The sequence below is a fragment of the Schistocerca piceifrons genome, chromosome 3 (genome assembly GCF_021461385.2).
Source record: "Schistocerca piceifrons isolate TAMUIC-IGC-003096 chromosome 3, iqSchPice1.1, whole genome shotgun sequence".
Lineage (NCBI taxonomy): Eukaryota > Metazoa > Arthropoda > Insecta > Orthoptera > Acrididae > Schistocerca > Schistocerca piceifrons.
Window position 1 is genome coordinate 134,472,920 of NC_060140.1, and position 22,424 is coordinate 134,495,343.

The following is a 22,424-nucleotide window of genomic DNA, read 5'->3' on the forward strand; positions in this document are numbered from 1 at the left end:
CGCATTGCCAGGGCAGTAGTAGGAGTGGTCAAGAGGTGTCGGCCATCGGATATTGTTGCTTAAGGCTGTTGCAAGCAGCAGCTGCCTAGCTGGCCGGGTTTTCAGGTACAGAATACACTCAGTAGATGGTGGTGGACTACACTAGAGATGGCTGGTCAGTCTTTTTCTTCATCTTGAGATGCCGTGTTCAAGCAAGATAATGAGAACTACATTCGTAACAAATATTGTAAGATGTTTTTCCCATGTTTCTGTTTTCTAGGATGCTACTTGTGACTCGTAAATAGGTGTAAGTGTGTTTCATTCCGCAATGATGTTGATGCAGGGGTCTTGTTAATAGGAGTAGGGATTTACATTCGCAATGAACCCTTCAAACCCACCTTGACTACTTCACTGTTTGTTGCAATCAGTGCCTCCTTGGCATCAACCCTTCCAAGACCCAGGCAATCATCATAGGTCATACCACCCCCTCCTTCCGGCTCCATGAATTTTACCTTATCATTTATAGTCGTCCTATCCACCTCACTCCTACCCTGAAATACCTTGGCCTCACCCTCGACCGTCGCCTCACCTGGGCTCCCCATCTCCTTTCAATCCAACACAAAGCCCACAATAGACTCCACTTCCTGAAACTGTTGTCTGGCCAGACATGGGACCTGCATCCTTCCACCATCCATCACACCTACAAATCCTTCATCTTCCCATCTTTTGCTTTACTAGAGTTGCCTGGATGTCCACCACACCCAGATTCTACGAGGCCCTCCAAATCCTCAAACACCATGCACTCTGCCTCACTGTCTGTATCTGCCTCCCGTCCTCCACCCAGATCCTGTATAACCTCACACACCTTCCCCTGTTCCTTGAACACATCTGAAACCTTGTCTGCAGATTCAATCTCCCTCTCACCCTGGTTTCTCCTATCCTCTCTACCCTCCACCCATTGCCACACCTTTCCCATTGTGTCCCACCCTCTCTCTCTACATTTCCACACCCTCCACGTCATTTACCAATGTACCTTCCAGTGCCTACCCCTACCGGATGATGAGTTTCGCGCTGAAGTCTACCCCTCCTACCAACTCTAACCCCACCTTCCTGCCTCATCCTCAGGGTTCCCTCTCCACTCCTTCTCCCTTCACCTGAGAGGTTTTTCCCCCTCCTACACCCCTTATCCAGTGCACGCCTTCTGCATCTCTGCGCTCCCTCTTGGCTTACTTTCCCTCTCCTTCTCCCACCACACATATTACCTCCCCCTTGCCACTCAACTCCTCTTTTCATCCCACCCTCTCCAGTCACCCCACCCCCAATGCTGCCCCCTCCTTTCCCATCTCTTCCCTCTTCTTAGGCCGGCCCTCCCTCTGCAAGTCCCTTCAGGCTGTTTTTTCTTTTTTTTACTCATTGACGTGTGTGCTCAGTCTCATGGAGCAATTTTAATAGTGTCATCGTTCTGGCTGGATTTTTAATACTGTGGCCAACTTTTATATTGTGCTTGTGACTTCAGTGTGCTACACATATCTCAAACTGTGTTTTTATCTTTATGTGGCTTTTGTGTTTTTTTTAACTGTAAGTGTTTATTTTAATCCCTATTGTCTCCCCCTTATAATGTGTATTGCCCTTTTTTTGCCTTCTATGTACATGTATATCGTTTCTTTTTTTTCGTTTTTTTTGTCTGTAATGTCCCTTGGCTGAAGAGTGGTGGATTGTGCTGCTACCAGCCCTGCCATATGGGGCAGGAGAATGAAATCACAGCAAAGAAAAAAATATATTTGCAATGGGACATTGGGTCGCTGTTTTAATATTATTATTACCCATCCTTATGTTTGTATATTATTATTATTATGTTCTCTGCTATACAATGCAATTAGCAGTTGAATTTACCTTGAAATTCTGAATCTCCTGCCATTTTTTAATTTCTCACAAAAACTGTAATTTCCAACCTTTTTTGGCATGGGGGAGGGGAGGGTATTTCGAAGAATGGTGGTGGGAGCAGGGACACATGCAGGTCGGGGAAACTGATGACAGCATCATGGGATGAGTGTAATTAACTGATCAATTTAATTAATTTACATAATTAATTTGATATCAAAAGTGTCCTCATACCACCATGTTCCCACTACTCTAATTTCCCCCAACGAGAGACCAGTTCATTATTATCGTCACTGTAGTATGTTTGACTTTGTTGAGGGAACCACAACTTCAACTCTGCCTTGACCGCTTCATCACTGTCAAAGTGAAGTCCTTGAAATAAAAATGCTTATTTACTTCCTAAATTTTGATTCGCTAAAACTAAAACTCTCCCTCTATCCCCATAGGATGGGGTTTGAGAGAGAGGAATTAGAGTTTTACAAATGTTGACCCAAATATCTGCATAAAAAATTACTATTTGGTTAACATTTGCATAACTCTAATTCCTCTCTCTTAAACCCCACTCTATGCGGAGAGAGGGAGAGTTTTAGTTTTAGCGAATCAAAATTTAGGAAGTGAATTAGTATTTTTTTATTTATCCGTAACCATTTCCACGGAAAAATGAGAACATAGATTTTCTTGAATTGCAGCGCCAAATACCAAGAATCGAAACAAATGTTTAAGGCAAAATGTAGGTTGTTTTTTATGTAGAATGTGATTCTGCAATAAAAAATGGGGTTTCCCATTTGGAATTTTTAAGTTGCCTCCCGACCCACCCCCAGGGGACTGGCGGGCTAATTTTAGCACCAGCAGATGTCCCCTCGAAAATAATCAACTTTGGATTCTACACATCTTTTCGTGTCAAGCTTATTTTTCGAGTTATTCTGGTTTGTCAACTTAATATTTACACCCTGTATAACTATACGTAACCATTGTAATTGTGGCATTCGTGATAAAAGAAATGTGAAATTACCATTTGAGCTTTAATGGGTAGTACTGTGAATGTATAGATCGTATTGAGTTGTTCATTAATTGTAATTTCCATTACAATCTACAGCTACAGATGCTACAAGTAAGCCGCTGTGTATCACGGCGTGGTTTGCTGTTAAAATTCCGAGTGCGCACGTCCCCCTAGAAGCTTCCTCATACGTATGTCTCGAGGAAAGATCATGAAGATAAAAGAAGAGAGATTTAAGTTTAAATGGGCGAGTTCCAACAATCGGCCGTCCCGTGCGCCATTCGCCACAGGAAGTGAGAGTGGTACCCGTTACACAGAATGTCTTCCGGCTACGGATGGGAAAAACCGACAGGTTAAAGCTGATACCGGTACATCAGTTCTGAATAACCGGTACTTTTCGGTATTTGTTTGGGGTGGGGTATAATAGGCGTTTTTTATTTATACTAATAGCCGAATAAGAAAAACCGAGATATCAAATGGCCATTGCAGCAGTGCTAATTTATTTTTGTTTTTAGAGTAACCTGTTATGAAAAAGAGTAATTTTTATTAGTAAAATTTGCATTGGTTTGAAATATTGCGTCGTTATAGAGAAAACCAATCAACCAACAGTTAGAAACGAGCAAGGAACACGTGGCATAACGATTGGTACAGCAGTGCTGAGACATTAATGTTCCTGTCCCAAGTGTTTTGGCGTGGCTTAGGGTACGCGTGTACGTGCAATGTGCAGGACTTGCCCCCCACCTGGCCTGTATAATAATTTCTCCCTGTCGTCGGCGGACATTCATTGACTGTAGAATAGCAGCAACACTAGTCTGGAAACATTCTTAAGAAGAATAATACAAAAGGAAGGAAATTATGATAAAAGTAATAAATTATAAACATTGTTCACAACAGAAATAGAAAGTAGCAGATATGAATTTTGTGTCTACATAATATGACTTTATCTGCCTGTAGCCTTTGAAAACGGACAAATTAACCCGAAAAACAGTGCTCTTCAACCTCAGTTTTTACCCTTTATCACTGAGTATTCGCAATCCTCAAACAGTGGCGTGATTCCCGATTACAACATGATTTTTGAACAGAGTTTGAAAAAATTAGAATCAGTCGTAGAATACTGATGATGTTTTCTGTCGTATTCAGCCACTTAGCACTTTTCCAGAAACGCGCCGAACGTTGGACGGACTAACTTTTCATTTATTTGCCTATTAATCTAATATTTTGATTTTGTATATCTTGAAACTAAGATAGTCAAAATTTCTCAACGTTAGTTCAATTTCTGCGTTTACTGCAGGAAATAATAGGAATAAAAGACCGAAAATCGGTCATTTGGGAAACTGGTTTATTGAGCGGCTATAACGATCAGGTTACCGGCTTCGAGGAAAAAATGATATAGCCGAAAAGAATTTGTTATTCATCAGCATCTATACTCTGAAAACCACCGTGAGGTACATGGCAGAGGGTACGTCCCATTGTACCAGTTAGTAGGGTTTCTTTCTGCTCCATTCACGTATGGAGCGCGGGAAGAATGATTGTTCGAATGCCTCTATGCGTGCAGTAATTATATAGTCTTACTCTCAAGATCTCCTTGTGAGGGATATGTAGGGGACTGTAGTACACACATCAAAAAAGAGTTTTGCATCACCTCGGTTCCGAGAGTTCCGGAACCTGTACAGAAAATTGGAATAGAGATCAAGATAAACATCATTTCCGCCCTTTTTATTGCTCAGGAAAAACACACATTGCATGTTGTACAGCCATACAGCGAGACTTTCAGAGGTGGTGGTCCAGGTTGCCGTACACACCGGTGCCTCTAATATCCAGTGGCACGTCGTCTTGCATTGATGCATGTCTGTATTCGTCATGGCATACTATCCACATGTTCATCAAGGCACTGTTGGTGCACATTGTCCTACTCCACAACGGCGACTTGGTGTAGATCCCTCAGAGTGGCTGGTGAGTCACGTCGTCCATAAACAGCCCTTCTCAATCCATCCCAGGCATGTTCGATAGGGTTTATGTCTAGATAACATGCTGGCGACTCAAGTCGACCAATGTCGTTAATCTGAAGGAAGTCATTCACAAGAGGTGCACGATGAGGGTGCAACTTGTTGTTCATGAAGACAGATGCCGCGCCAATAGGTTGCCGATATGGTTGCACTATAGGTCGGAGGATGACATTCACGTATCGTACAGCCGTTACGGCGCCTTCCACAACCACCAGGGGCGTACGTCGTCCCAGATGATGACGCTCCAAAACATCAGGGAACCTCCACATTGCTGCACTCGCTGAACAGTGTGTCTAAGGTGTTCAGCCTGACCGGGTTGCCTCCTAACACGTCTCCGACAATTGTCTGGTTGGAGGCATATGCGACACTCATCGGTGAAGAGAACGTGATACCAATCCTGAGCGGTCCATTCGGCAAGTTGTTTCGCCCATCTGTACCGCGCTGCATTATGTCGTGTTTGCAAAGATGGACCTCGTCGTGGACGTCGGGAGTGAAGTTGCACACGGTTTGAGTCGTAACACGACGTCCTGTGGCTGCACGAAAAGCTTTATTCAACATGGTGGTCCGTAGATAGCGGTCATCCACTGCAGTAGTAGCCCTTGGGCGGCCTGAACGAGGCATGTTATCGACCTGTCTCTCTGTATCTCCTCCATGTCCGAACAACATCGCTGTGGTTCATTCCGAGACACCTGGACACTTCTCTTGTTGAGAGCCCTTCCTGGCACAAAGTAACAATGCGGACGCGATCGAACCGCGGTATTGACCGTCTACGCATGGCTGAACTACAGACAACACGAGCCGTGTACCTGCTTCCTGGTGGAATGACTGGAACTGATCGGCTGTCGGACCCCGTCTGTCTAATAGGTGTTGCTCATGCATGGTTGTTTAGATCTTTGGGCGGATGTAGTTACATTTCTGAACAGTTCAAATGGCTCTAAGCACTATGGGACTTAACTTCTGAGGTCATCAGTCCCCTAGAAATTAGAACTACTTAAACCTAACTGACCTAAGGACATCACAACATCCATGCCCGATGCAGGATTCGAACCTGCGACCGTAGCAACAGCGCGGTTCCAGGCTGTAGCGCTTAGAACCGCTCGGCCACCCTGGGCGGCTTTCTGAACAGTCAAAGGGACTGTGTCTGTGATACAATACTCACAGTTTAACGTCTATCTTCTGGAGTTCTGGGAACCAGGCCAATGCAAAACTTTTTGTGATGTGTGTATATTCCTAGAGTCATTATTTTAAAGCCGGTCCTTGAAACTTTGTTAATAGACTTTCTCGGTATGGGTAACGTCTATCTTTAAGAGTCTTCCAATTCAATTCCTTTAGTACCTCTGAGACACTCTCGCAGGATCAAACAAACCTGTGATCATTCGTGACGCCCTTCTCTGTACACGTTCACTATCCCCTGTTAGTACGGGTCCCACCCAGTTGAGCAACATTTTAAAACCGGTCCCACGATTGATTTGTAAGCAGTCTAGTTTCAGCGATAACAGCCGTCCCTGTTCCGCCACACAGTATGCCGTGGCTTGTGCAGTAGAGACGTAGAGGCGGAAGTGCAGAACTGCGACCGTGGGCCGGCAGACGCAACGTGTCAGCCAGCACGGCGCAGGCAGGGGCCCGGAGCCCTCTCTGCTGCCCCTCGTGTTTTTCGTGTTTCGCGGCTGCTGGTCGAAAGCTCTGCGGCCGGCCTCGGAGCGGTGAAAGCGACGAGGTGTGCGGTGCCGCGCCGTGGCGGATTAGCGACTCGCTGCTCTGCCCGCTCACTGTCCTTTTCTCCTCACGAAAAACGGCGCGTCTCGTTAGCTACCTGAGGACCGCCACCGACACGGGAAGCTGCTCATTCGAAAACCATAACGGCGCGCCCAATCTTCTGCATCGAGGGAACACGGCTAAAAAAGCTGTCCGTTAGTGTTATCTAGGAGATAATATTACTGTTTAGTGCACTGAGAAGCACGGCTGTTTTCTACCTTTTTCAATAGGTTTGCAGTGTGGCCTCAGCTGACTTCGTACGGTTTCTACTGATGTCGGTCTAGTGTTGAGCGCGTGCCTGGATATCAAAAGGTTGCGGCATATTTCAGCGTGACGTTAGCGTACCCTTCATTCACAGGGAACGACACGAGGTTCGCAATGCACATTAAACTGTAGGTTCCCTTTCACTGAGGTAGGTTAGGGACACACAAGTCGCCGAAGTGGCATCCAATAGAAACACATGATCCGGGCAGTTGAGTCACAATGAACTATTGTTGCTACTATTTTTTAAATTTCGAAAAACACTTTTAAAGGCTATGGCAAATATATATTGTTTCTACTTCTTCGTTTTCAAATGCACTTTCGTTCGGATCCATACTGCTTTCATTCTTCGAGAACGTTGTCCATTATCTGCCGGCCGCTGTGGCCGAGCGGCTCTAGGCGCTTCAGTCCGGAACCACACGGCTGCTACGGTCTCAGGTTCGAATCCTGCCTCGCGTATGAATGTGTGATGTCCTTAAGTTAGTTAGGTTTACGTAGTTCTAAGTCTACGGGACTGATGACCTCAGATGTTAAGTTCCATTTGAACCATTTTGTCCCTTCTCTTCTTGAGTCCACTTTCTGCCAGTTCTCGATCATTTCCTGCGCTTAAAGTCTGCCTCTTTTACTAACTGTTTAAAACATATTCTGTTCCTTATTGAGTCCATGTCGGCCTCCACATTTTCGATATCTCACCCTTTTTCAGTCAGCTGTAATTTTGGATTTTCAGTTGCTGGCTAAGGCAAAGATTTGTTTAGTTTTCTGTCATTATTCATCCTGCATACGAGCCCATAGTATACTAATCTCCTTTTTCTTATTACATCTGTTAGCTTTTCAACCTTCAGATACAGTTCTGCACTACATCATCTGTGTTCTGATTCACTGTTGCTTTAAGGTACTACTACACTACTGGCTATTAAAATTGCTACACCACGAAGATACCGTGCTACAGACACGAAATTTAACCGACAGGAAGAAGATGCTGTGATATGCAAATGATTAGCTTTTCAGAGCATTCACACAAGGTTGGCGCCGGTGGCGACACCTACAACGTGCTGACATGAGGAAAGTTTCCAACCGATTTCTCATGCACAAACAGCAGTTGACCGGCGTTGTCTGGTGAAACGTTGTTGTGATGCCTCGTGTAAGGAGGAGAAATGCGTACCATATCGTTTCCGACTTTGATAAAGGTCGGATTGTAGCCTATCGCGATTGCGATTTATCGTATCGCGACATTGCTGCTCGCGTTGGTCGGGATCAAATGACTGTTAGCAGAATATGGAATCGGTGGGTTCAGGAGGGTAATACGGAACGCCGTGCTGGATCCCAACGGCCTCGAATCACTAGCAGTCGAGATGACAGGCATCTTATCCGCGTGGCTGTAACGAATCGTGCAGCCACGTCTCGATCCCTGAGTCAACAGATGGGGACGTTTGCAAGACAACAACCATCTGCACGAACAGTTCGACGACGTTTGTAGCAGCATGGACTATCAGCTCGGAGACCATGGCTACGGTTACCCTTGACGCTGTATCACAGACAGGAGCGCCTGCGATGGTGTACTCAACGACGAACCTGGGTGCACGAATGGCAAAACGTCATTTTTTCGGATGAATCCAGGTTCTGTTTACAGCATCATGATGGTCGCATCCGTGTTTGGCGACATCGCGGTGAACGCACATTGGAAGCGTGTATTCGTCTTCGCCATACTGGCGTATCACCCGGCGTGATGGTATGGGGTGCCATTGGTTACACGTCTCTGTCACTTCTTGTTCGCATTGACGGCACTTTGAACAGTGGTCGTTACGTTTCAGATCTGTTACGACCCGTGCCTCTACCCTTCATTCGATCCCTGCAAAACCCTACATTTCAGCAGGATAATGCACGACCGCATGTTGCAGGTCCTATACGGGCCTTTCTCGATACAGAAAATGTTCGACTGCTGCCCTGGCCTGCACATTCTCCAGATCTCTCACCAACTGAAAGCGTCTGTTCAATGGTGGCCGAACAACTGGCTCGTCACAATACGCCAGTCACTACTCTTGATGAACTGTGGTATCGTGTTGAAGCTGCATGGGCAGCTGTACCTGTACACGCCATCCAAGCTCTGTTTGACTCAATGCCCAGCCGTATCAAGGCCGTTATGAAACGTCCCCTTTGAACAATTTATATATGGCTGTGCTTAACCTGACACACAATATTTTTTTAGCGCAACGCAATCTGACTTTCAAAATTCCCTACAAAAGAATGGCCCTGACTAACATTAAACTATACCTTTCACAAATCACTTACCTCACAAAAATCTTCGCTGCTCAAGCTACTGCAATACAGCGAGCGCCACTACTGCCAGCTAAATAAAAGATTCAAACTACTGAAGGCACTAACTACTGATAGGGGTAGTTAGCAAATGAAAGATATTAATAGAGAGCAAACAATGTATTTACCTTAATATCATCACAAGTCATAATATATATATCAGTTCATGACAAATTGCAAACCTCCGCCATCTCTCTCCCCACATCCACAACTGCTGGCGGCTCACCTCCAACTGCCGCTGCCCAACACTACAATGGCAGACAACAATGCAAACTAGCCACAGACTGCACACAGCACAGCCAGTGATTTTCATATTGAGCGCTACGTAACGTTGCCAATAAGAAAACATAAACAGCCTACTTACATAGAGAAAACATAAACAGCCTACTTACATAGCCCCCATGCTCCCCACAAAAAATTTTACAAATTTTTTTTGGGCAGTGGCCAATAATGATTTGATAAAATTTTTCATAATTACAATAACAAAGATATCAAATGCACACACTTATTGATACAATGTTGGTCAAAAGCTAAAAGTTTCTCACAGTCCATAAAGACAGTCCAGATTGTTCATCACAGTAAAAATGCAGAGTTTTTCTCAAAGTCTGAGCAGTAAAAGAAAATGCACACAGAAGTAGTGGATTTCCATGCAGTCTTGAAGAAGTAGTGTCGTCCTTCCAACGGAAAGACAGTGCTGACTCGACATGCAGACAGGTAATGGGCCACAACAGAGTAAACCCACAGAAGAGTCAGTCGACGTTTTGAAGAATATTGGTAGTTAGGTCATCACAGAGCAGACCCACTGTAGTCCTGGTAGAAATTACGGTACTGGTGGGCCACCAGAGGTGCAGACCCACTGCAGTCCTTGTAGCAATTGGTGGGCCATCAAAGATGCAGACCCACTGTAGTCCTGGTAGAGACGGCCAGCAGCCATCTGTTGCAAATGTGCAGGTGCACAATCACCATCGAAGAGTCTTGTGGACAATATAGCAAGTCCATAAACCACCACTTGTGCACTCACAAAGTTTCTGGAATTGTCCTTAGATCCAGCAATGCTGTTATCCAGTCCCTTGCTGAGTTATTAACACACGTGCAAACACTCACAGTCCCAACTTCTCACATATTATCCATATACTATGACCAACAGAAACGTGTGCAGTGAAATGTAACTTACAAGTTAATAATGTCATGAACTGGTGACAATTACAATTTTATAACATAAGAATACAATTACAAAGGTACAAAATACATCATTAAAAACATAATAATACAGATAACATTTGTAGTACAGGCTTTACAAAAGAATAGAAATAAACATATACATCAGTGTTACAAAAATAGTGACATAAGTACATACATAAAATAATGAGAATAGTTTTCGAAACATTAATTTCACACATGAACATTGAAACAGAACAGAATTGTAAACAACTTTACAAAGAAAATAACATATTATTAATGCAACTTATATTTGAGGATAACAGTATTCCTCCTCATAGTGAATATAGCTTAGTATTAGAAGAGAAAAAAATTCTATGAAACAGTACAGAGACAGGAAGAAAACAAATACTCAAGGGTACACAAACACATAGTGGGATAACACCAATAGGAAAGGACAGGGTTCGTTTTCAGTGTAACATTTGGTACTGCAGTCCAACCCAAAACTTCATATATCTTTCCTCTTATTTCATCCTTTGTTTCCACCAAAAAAAATTCTATCTAAGCATGCTTTCTGTATTTATATGTTCACACATTTCTTACCTCAACATTTATTTCCAAGAAAATCCTACCTAAACCTGTTTTCTCAATGCATTTCTTCCAATTCATCGCAACCCATTCTCTTAGAGGCTACCCCCTCTTAAGCTAACTTAAATCTACTGAGCTCAGATGCTAAACTAAGGGACGAGGCAATGCAGCAGCGCAAAATAAGTAACACAAACAGCAATGACCAAAAAATTGGAAAATTGCAAAGCAAGCTACAGTAAATCTAAATTAACAGATAAAATGCAAAATTACAACTAATATGAGCCAATGAGCAGCAACAAAAAAAAATCAATTGTAAAACTGGCTTAACAGAGTAATGTAATGTGAAATTTAGTAGCACTATGCCTGGCAAACAGCAACAGCAAATGCAATAACTTATATCTAAACATGACATAGCTCAAGCAGAAAAAATAATACAGTAAAAACAACAATGCAGATAAGGGAAATGTATATTCACATCTTAATATCTATGTAATTAAAGTGGTGCACCACAACAACTTATTGTAAAAGAAATATTACCAAATTCCCTACAAAAGAATGGCCCTGACTAACATTAAACTATACCTTTCACAAATCACTTACCTCACAAAAATCTTCGCTGCTCAAGCTACTGCAATACAGCGAGCGCCACTACTGCCAGCTAAATAAAAGATTCAAACTACTGAAGGCACTAACTACTGATAGGGGTAGTTAGCAAATGAAAGATATTAATAGAGAGCAAACAATGTATTTACCTTAATATCATCACAAGTCATAATATATATATCAGTTCATGACAAATTGCAAACCTCCGCCATCTCTCTCCCCACATCCACCACTGCTGGCGGCTCACCTCCAACTGCCGCTGCCCAACACTACAATGGCAGACAACAATGCAAACTAGCCACAGACTGCACACAGCACAGCCAGTGATTTTCATATTGAGCGCTACGTAACGTTGCCAATAAGAAAACATAAACAGCCTACTTACATAGAGAAAACATAAACAGCCTACTTACAGTTATTACGGCCAGAGGTGGTTGTTCTGGGTACTGATTTCTCAGGACGATGCACCCAAATTGGGTGAAAATGTGATCAAATGTCAGTTCTAGTATAATATGTTTGTCCAATGAATACCCATTTATCATCTGCATTTCTTCTTGGTGTAGCAATTTTAATGGCCAGTAATTTTCCTGAGGGTTCGCATTTCAGCTTTCTCTAATTTTTCCGGCAGTCTCTTCGTAGTCAGCTTAAGTTTCCATTGCATAGGGTATTTCTGGTCTGGCCACTGTTTTCAGAGTGTTCCAGTTCTGTCTAACACTTTTGTGCTATTATTATTCTTATTAAATGCATCTTGTACGTTTATATATGGTGATAATGTGAAGTAGTGGAATAGAATGACATTCAACGAAAATTGCGAGTCCGGCTATTTTGACGTGTGTATACTACATCGCAAAGTTTACACAAAATCATCTAAATGTATGAGCATGCATCGTAATATTGTTAATTAACTGTATTGACCAAATTAACTCGTCTGAAGAATAACTAACATGAAATATCATCAATATACTGTGATATTTAATCATTAACTGAAAATATGTTGAAATGCAAGCAAAAAAATATCTAAATTAGTGCTTACAAAATTCGTACGTAGACAAGTGATAGCAATTATTATTCAGCTAATCATATAGACGCTGGGGTAGCGTTAGCAATAACACCAAATTTGTATTTACAAAATGATAAAGTACCCTGCTCCAAGAAGCGTGGAACTTGTCGTTGGTGGGGAGGCTTGCATGCCTCAGCGATGTACATAGCCGTACCATAGGTGCAACCATAATGGAGGGGTGTCTGTTGAGAGGCCAGACAAATGTGTGGTTCCTGAAGAGGGGCAGCAGCCTTTTCAGTACTTGCAGAGCCAATAATCTGGATGATTGATTGATCTGGCCGCGTAACATCAACCAAAACGGCCTTGGTGTGCCGGTACTGCGAACGGCTGAAAGCAAGAGGAAACTACAGCCGTAATTTTTCCCGAGGGCATGCAGCTTTACTGTATGGTTAAGTGATGATGGCGTCCTCTTGGGTAAAATATTCCGGAGGTAAAATAGTCCCCCATTCGGATCTCCGGGCGCGGTCCGGATCCCTTAATCGGGCAGGTAGGTTAGAAAATTTAAAAAGGGAAATAGGTGGATTAAAGTTAGATATAGTAGGAATTAGTGAAGTTCAGTGGCTGAAGGAATAAGACTTCTGTTCAATTGAATACACGGTAATAAATAAAAAGTGAAATATGGGTAATGCAGGAGTAGATTTAGTAATGAATAAAAAATAGGAACGCGGATAAGCTACTACGAACAGCACAGTGAACGCATTATTGTAGCCAAGATAGACACAAAGCCTACATCTACCACAGTAGCACAAGTATATATGCGAACTAGTTCCGCAGCTGAAGATATTGAAGAAATGTACGATGCGATAAAAGAAATTATTCATATAGTTAAGGGAGAAGAAAATTTGATAGTCATGGGTGCCGGAATTCGAGAGTATGAAAAGGAAGAGAAGGAAAAGTAGTAGGTGAATGCGGACTGGGGCTACGGAATAAAAGAGGAAACCGCCTGGTAGAATATTGCACAGAGCACAATGATAAAAATGAAGAAATATAGACTGAATGTTTTAGAACTGCGTCACATACAAATTTTAAATGGAAAAATAAGCATTAACAAGTCTAATAGAGTGTATAAAATTCCTAAAGTAAACCTGATACAATGGTGGGTTGATACGCCTTGTGAAAAAGCAAGAAAAAATGTTTGTTTCCTACATAGCTAACATTACTTCTCGTAATAGTCTCCGTTGAGTGATATACGCTTGGTCCAGTGACGCTCCAGCTTTATCACCATATCGGAAAAATAGGTTCTGTCAAACTCTGCAAAATAGGTGTTCACTTCAGCTATCACTTCCTCATTTCATGAAAATTTCTTTCCAGCGAGCCAGAGTTTCAAGTTGGGGACAGGAAGCAGTCATTTAGGGCAAAGTCTTGTGAATAGGATGGATGAAAAACCAATTCAAAGCTTAGTTCATGCGCTTTCGCCATTGTTATCGCTGAAGTGTCGGATGGTGTATTATAGTGGTGAAAGAGACCTTTTTGCGTGGCAAACTTGGTCTTTTTTTATCCGATGCAAGTTGCAGATGATCCAGCTGGTTCCTATTCCTGTGTACAATTTACAGTAAGCGATAAGACAATAATATAGAAAAAAAAGCTTTCTCCTCTTATCTTCCTGGTCTCTCCCAACCTGATTCCTATCAGAAACGTTCCCGTGAACACTGCCATCTAATGAATTTTTAATTTTAAAGTTCTCATGTTTAATCTGAACGACGGAGACGTTTCTGAGGTTACATAACGTTAGAAAAATGATAACGTTTTTCGTCTACCTCAGCTGTAATCGTTGTTCGGCATAAATTATATATAACGCTTAGTCGACGTCTTGCATTTCCTGGAATACCGAAGCCACGAGGGCAAGGCCCAACACACTGCACGCGACGTTTTTAATGATATGTCAGACCTGATCAACTAGGGACACGCAAGTCGCCGAGGTAGCGTCCATTTGAAAGAGTTGCATTACGCCATTGTGCGACACAGAATTATTGTTATTATTATATTTAATCATACTCTGTACATAAATAATTCACTATTTTTTCTTGCGATAATGATCCTTTGAAATTATAGTGCCAAGTAAACGGCTTGGGAAGTATTAAGAGAGCAGCGTCTTTCCGAGAAGGTTTATAAATAGGCAATCTGCAATTCGATCAACTGAAAATTTATTATTAACGGAGCAGTTACTGTTTTAGTTTCCATTGACGTGTTGAGCATCGCTTCACAATTATAAGTTCAGTTTTCTTAACCTCATTGCCTTCATTCGGTTGCTAAATGATTTTGGATCTTCTCTACCAAAAATAGCGGATTCCTTTCGGTTCGTTAATTTTTGTACCTGACTGTTTATGTTAGCGAATCCGCATTTCTTTACCCTTCAACATGTACTTCATATTCGCCTCACAATATACTATAATAAGCACTCACGTAATGTTGCACGTTAAGCGACTGTTGATAAAATAACTAATGTGGTGCTGAATCGAATTGGGAAAAAAAGAAATATGTAGCACAATCTGACTAAAAGAGGGTTCGGTTGATAGTACACACCCCAAGGCATCAAGCTACTCCCAACTTTGGTAAACGAGCGCAGTGTGGACAGTAAAGTTATAGGAGGAGACCATGGTTCGAATACAGTAAGGGGCTTCAAATAGATTCAGGCTGCAATAACTACGCAGGGGGAAAACTTGCACAGGATATGCCGGCGTGGAGAGCTGTATCAACTCAGTCTTCAGACTAAAGATCACAACATCCAATATTCTCCACACTAGGCAGGAGGAGGTTACGTAACATTGAGCAGCTAAATGTACCGGAGGAGAGCTGTTTCTAAACTCTGACGCTAGGGGCAGCACCTGTCACGCCACTTTAGTGTCAACTATGGAGAAACAAGATCATTCAAGCGATTTTGAATCAAAGCGACAGGGCGTTCCGCAATGGCAAGAAGGTAACTGATTCTACTGTGGTTTTCGCTACGCGAACGTAGCTTAAATTTAGATAGCTATCTTATGCCTAAGTAACGATGAATTCTTAACTCAAGAGTACAAATTTGCAGAGCAACTGAAAATAAAGTACTGTTTCATTAAGAGAAAAAAGAAAGCGGTAAAGACCTTTACTATGATTTTATGAAAAGTCATGCAAACTCAACGCTAAGAACAGCTGAATCCACAAGTCTGCAACGAGCAGCAGGTTCCAGCAAGGGGCAAGTTGATTGATATTTTTTGACAAAAAAGGTGATCTGACAGATAAGTTCAAATTCAATCCTGTAAAGAATTTTAATGCCATGAAACTAATGTAACTTGTCTTTATACCAACAGGTGTAAACGCAAAACCAAAACCAAGTAGAAAAACTAATTTCGATCGATGAGGCCAAAACACCACACTTTTGCTTTTACCGAATCTTCTGGCGACTTGTTTATACCTCATTTTTGAACATGGATGCATCATAAGGAAGAGAGCTGGATACCCAACCAAATGTTTTGATAACTGCTGAGGCTTTTCTGAAGCTGAAACTATTTAAAGATCGGGTTAATCCAACAGAGAAAGCACCTGCTCTAATTATTGCGATGGTTGTTCAAGCCACAAAGATCTTGCAGTGATAACCTTTGCCCAACAACAATATCCACTTGTGAAGTCTGATTTCCTCATACTTCACACAAGTTGCAGCCACCTGATAGGACTATTGTGAACTCCTTCAAGTATGTGTACCATGAGACATGCTCACTCTAGTTGCAAGAATATCCAAACTTGAAAATTGGCGTAAAGGACACATTTGGAATGGCAAATATCACGTTTTCTGTAACATGTCGAATAAAACTGGCACAGCCAGGTTTCAGGTACATGGGCACTTCGTCATTAGACAAAACTGTTTTCAGCGAAATGGACTATGCTCTGTCAATGAACGAGTGAGCTTTGTCTATCTTGTTCCCTACGCACCCACCACAATAGGACTACATATGATCAAGATAGGCCGACCATACACAGCCGTCTGAGACAACGTTTAGTTTCTCTGGTCCCTCTAGTTTATCACCGCGCGACTGCTACGGTCGCAGGTTCGAATCCTGCCTCAGGCATGGATGTGTGTGATGTCCTTAGGTTAGTTAGGTTTAAGTAGTTCCAAGTTCTAAGGGACTGATGACCTCAGATGTTCAGTCCCATAGTGCTCAGAACCATTTGAACTATTTTGATCCTCTAGTTTATCACCACAGATGTGTCTTCAGAACCAGGAACAGCTGAACAGATGGAAGAGCCACAGGATGAAGAATTAGGAGGTTGTGCTGAAGGAGTAAAGAGCCCTGTAGCTGACTTTTTATGAAACGATTGCAGTAAAACAAATTTTAGAGACGATTTCATCACTTCCTAGCCGGTAGATCACAAAATCTATAAGCAGCAAAAATCTTATAGAAAAAAGTGAACTCCTCACTTCAGCACTGTTGAAAGTCCAGTCTGAGCAGAAAAACAAGAAAAGGAGAATGGAAAAAGACTACTAAGAGAAGAAAGCTAAAGCTCATCCAGAGAACCGAGCGAGGTGGCGCAGTGGTTAGCACACTGGACTCGCCTTTGGGAGGACAACGGTTCAATCCCGCGTCCGGCCATCCTGATTCAGGTTTTCCGTGATTTCCCTAAATCGCTCCAGGCAAATGCCGGGATGGTTCCTTTGAAAGGGCACGGCCGACTATCTTCCCCTTCTTTCCATAATCCGATGGAACCGATGACCTCACTGTCTGGTCTCTTCCCCCAAACAACCAAACCAAACCAGTGACCCAGAGACGAAAGAAAAATGATACAAGTTCTCAAAGAAAAAACCAAAAGAAAACTGAAATTTGATAAAAAAAAGCCAAGAAGATGAACATCTGCATAATTTGCAATGATACCTTCGAAGAAGAATAGATTCAGTGCTATATTTGTGAGGGTTCACCCATGAAAATTGTACTTATATAGAGCTGAAGAGACTTTTTTCCTAGATTAAGCTAATATTTTGATTTAGGCCTATTCTGTTCAAATGTTTAACTTAACGATGTTATTAGAAATTTTTGTTTATTTGAGTCAACTTTACCCCGAAGTAGACACTTTTGTACTAACATGTATAGGTTCTATTTACTTCAGCTTAATGTTTACCGTCCAAATAAAGCTTTTTCGTAACAAAAATGAATTTCTCTTACGCATTATAAATTTATGTCCGATACAACCCTACAAAAAAGCAAACTATCAAACTACGGAAGGTGAAAGAAATACTAAAAAGAAACCAACGAACGTATACTTACGACACTGAGTTGTTTTTTAAAATTTTAATCTATTTTATTTTTTATTAATTTAAATTTATATTAGGTAACGTACCGCAGTATTGTTTAGCTTGAAGAATGTTCCACTACAACCTTTAAAAAATTATTATTTCGGAAACGCTTACATGTCTGATACTACCCGACCTATCCCTAATTCTAACCAGCTGAACACTTAATGCATTAAAATGGCTAACTACGAAAGTTCTATTAACTAAAGTATCATAGTATTGATTAGCGCAAAGAATGTTCCAGTACAACCTTAAAAAAATATTTCGAAAAAGCTTAGGTGCCTAATACCGTCCGCCTACTTAGCTGAAAAGGTGGTAACGTGCTTGTTTCCACGCAGGGGGCCTGGGTTCCATTCCCGGCCGGGTTGGAGATTTTCTCCGCTCATGGACTGGGTGTTGTGTTGTCATCACCGACACGGAAGTCGACCAATGTGGCGTCGACTGCAACAAGACTTGCATTCCGAACTTCCCCAGATGGGGCCTCCCAGCCAACAATGCCATGCGATCATATCATTTTTGTCTTTTTGTCTGATACCATCCGAACTATCCCTAATTCTGGCCGGCTGTACGCATCATGTTCCAGAATGGCAAACTACGACAAAATATTTACAAACTGTGACTATAGTTATTATTTAAACTTGTGTAATACCAGCGATAACACACGTTTAAACATTACAACAATTTTTCCATTTTCTTTTCTTTTTCTATTGCCTTTATCTGAAATGGCGACTTTTTGTCAATTTCATTAGTTGCAGAAAATGAAAAAATTGTTGTAATGTTATTATATATCTAACAATATATTTAAAACAATCAAAATCGCAATATTTGCGTGTTTCTGTGCGTCACGGCATAAGGACGCAGGATTCAAGACGGGTATAATAAAATTTAAGAGCAACCATGCAGGTCTCTAGCACGAGGTTTGGAAGCGGCAATGATTCGGCAAATTCCGCGCTCACAGCTAGTCGAGAGACGTCACGGAATGATAATCCGATGCGGTTGTATCAGGAAAGTTGCACGCCTCTAGATTAAGACAACACAATATGATAGAGAAAGTACAATGTGAGTCAATGTGTACTCTGAGCGCGCGGATTATCTGGGAGTGATCTTCGTAGCCTTGGACGCGGCCGCGTGTTTCTCGTCACAGCAGCACGGGGAGGGGGGAGGGGGGAGGGAGGGAGGTCAGACGCAGAGTCAGTGTGATGCGGCGCGACCAAGTCTGACGCGTCATCTCGGTGACTCTGCAGATCGCGCATCCGGGGCGGCATCTGTGAGCAAATCTGCATCGTAACCGCGTGTTTGTCAGATTGCGAGAGTCCGCGAATTTATTCCGCACTCTCTCGCTAAATTGTATTTTTTAAATCATTTTCATCTTTCTCAAATTTACTGACAAATGAAGAAAACAGTCATTATAAGTTTTAATATCAACTGGGATATTCCACCACATTTCTTCGTGGATTAAATATATCTTTCCAAAAAGTGTTTTCTCTCCAATATTAGCTGAGCGGTCTAAGGCGCTGCAGTCATGGACTGTGCGGCTGATCCCGGCGGAGATTCGAGTCCTCCCTCGGGCATGGGTGTGTGTGTTTGTCCTTAGGATAATTTAGGTTATGTAGTGTGTAAGCTTAGGGACTGATAACCTTAGCAGTTAAGTCCCATAAGATTTCACACACATCTGAACATCTCTCCAATAAATCGAATGCTTTCAATATAAAGAAAAGATAACAAGTTTTCCCGTTTCTCCATAAGTTAAAACAGTTACAGACATAAAGAAATATATGTTAACAAGGGAAGGGTGATACGACCGCTCCTCTTCCTCTTTTCCATGTACATGAACGATTTGTCGAGCTCTGACACAGATTGCTACTGACAGTGTCGAGTGCGGGAAAGTGTCATCGTTGAGCACATGGGGATTCAGAATGGCTTGGGCAGAATTTCTATTGGGCGTTATGAATGGCAGCCTGCTTTAAATGTTCATAAATGTAAGTTAATACGGATGGCTAGGGGAAACATTCCTGTAATGTTGGAGTACAGTATTTCTGATATGCTACTTCACTCAGCCACGTCAGTTAAAAATCTAAGAGTATAGTTGCGAAACGATGTGACATGGAATGAGCGCAGGTGGTATCTCAGCTTCATTTCACGCCTGTAGCGTAGACAGTTTCGAGTTTTTACGAGGTAATTTTAAAGACACTGTCCTCCACGCTGTTGATTGAGGCACAGACGTATTTCTGCTCTCGCAATGCTCACTTGCCTTCCTCTTTACCGACGCGAAGATGACACCCGAGACGACAGTGTACGTTCATCAACTCGTCTTTATGACCTTTTTATGACGAGTTACACCATATATAATTAGCCTCCATTACAAGAGGAATAACCATTTGAATATTATGGTGGAAACAGAAATTAACGTCAAACTTATTTAGAACTTTAAAAAAATGCATGCCTGGAGCTGCGTTAAATTTTGTGCCGGAAGCAATACAAAACCAGAAAGGTGAAAACAATTCTTCTTCCGTTATTTTTCCGTTTATTAATCCATTCAAAATTTTGTGTGTCCCAGATAAAGTGGCTACGGAGGGACGAAGTCAAGTAATGTTCTATTATATTCTCTTGCCTCACGCAAAGAGGCGACATGCTAATTAAGTGTTCTAAAAATAGTAGACGTGAGACTCGTGACGTTATATTATCCAAGCCAGATAACATTATCACCTTACAGACATTTCCTGTTGCAACGAAGAGGGGATATAATAGACTCCTGCGAAGGAGAACGCTTTCAGAATGCCTGTACGAAAAATCACCGAGCGAGGTAGCGTTGTGATTAGCACACTGGACTCACATTCGGGAGGACGACGGTTCAATCCCGCGTCCGGCCATCCTGATTTAGGTTTTCCGTGATTTCCCTAAATCACTCCAGGCAAATGCCGGTATGGTTCCTTGGAAAGGGCACGGCCGATTTCCTTCCCCGTCCTTCCCTAATCCAATGGGACCGATGACCACGCTGTCTAGTCCTCTCCCCCAAACCAGCCAACAATCTACTGTGCAAACAATCCTAGAATACTGCTCGGGTGTTTGTGATCTCTAGTAGATCCAGTTAAAGAGAACATCGAAGCAATTCACAGGCATGCTACTAGATTTTTTAGCGATCAGTACGGGAATGTTGTGTTCCATTTGCTTGCTATCACGAAGCATGAATACTTTGTGAACGTTACTTAAAGAACATTACAACAGTGTCGTATGTGTTTAATTCATAATGTTACGGAAGTATGTTAACAATGTACTGCGTTGTATTGAAGGTAGGATTACCTGATGACGGTACTTGGTACCGAAACCGGTTCTCAGTAGAAATTGCAATAGGGATGGTACCCTTGTGCTTTATCATGTACGACATGTGGTGGGAGTTTTTGTTTTTATTTTTCCCAGGATGATAGTTTAAGACCGAAACCGGTTGGAAAAAATACGAAATTAAAAAAAACACCACAGGTATACAAAACAAAAGTGCGACTGTAGACAAAAGCAAATATTTTTTCTAATTGTGGTGGCTGCTGTAACAACCGTCAGCATTTAATACGTTGGTCCCTTTCTCTAGTTCAATAATCACAATAACTTCACCTACGTAACTGAATTTACAAACTTCATCACATTTTTTCCAGATTATATCATGAACGATTTCGGTTATATTCATATTTTGATCATTTTCACGAAAGGTATTTGAAGGAGATCTTTCTCTATGACATTTATTCAAAATGTTCCAAATTTGACTGCAGTTTTTTCGATCAGTAAAAATAGAAATATTAGCTATGTCAACTTCTGGAATTTGTTGAAGGTACCTCGTAATTGCTTTTCTAGGAACAAACACTATTAATTTATTTTCGTAACAAAATTGAAATTTATGCCTTACTCTGAACTGTTGAAAGCAGAAGCCCTGATGTTCTTCTGTCACAAACAAAATTTGAAAAATATATATATGTTTTTGATAAGAGGAGCAAAGCCAAAACGGAAACGGTGAAATGAGTTGGCAAGATCAAAACTGATCTGACATTGGCAGAGATTACTCCAGAGGATGTCCGTTCAAAACCGCGAAACTTCAGGCCCAAAATTCGCAAATGGCAAGTTGACCCAAGAGGAAACACCAAAGAAGTAAACTGACACAACATAGTGTAAAGAGAGAAAGGAGGTCCACAGGAAGAGGATGAAAGAAATATGGGCACAAAGAAAGGCAAATGCCCATCTCTCAATACTTTGCGTACTGAGGTTGGCAAAAGAAAAAAAAAAAAAAAAAATAGAATTACAGACCAATCTCGCTGATGCATTTCTGTCGTAGCATCATAGAGCATATTATAAGCTCAGACATGAATCATATCGGAAGACGATTTTCTAAGAGAAATGATAGTAACACCGAGTGCTCCCGAAGAAATCGTAAGAGGATCTCTGATGTTCTCAGTATAAATAAAGGCTTCTTCTGACAGTCAGCAGAGCTAGTGGGCAGTTCGCTGACGACGTTGTTCACAGATAAGCGTGATTTTTGACGATCCTGAGGGAATGTTGAAAGAATGGAACGAAATTATC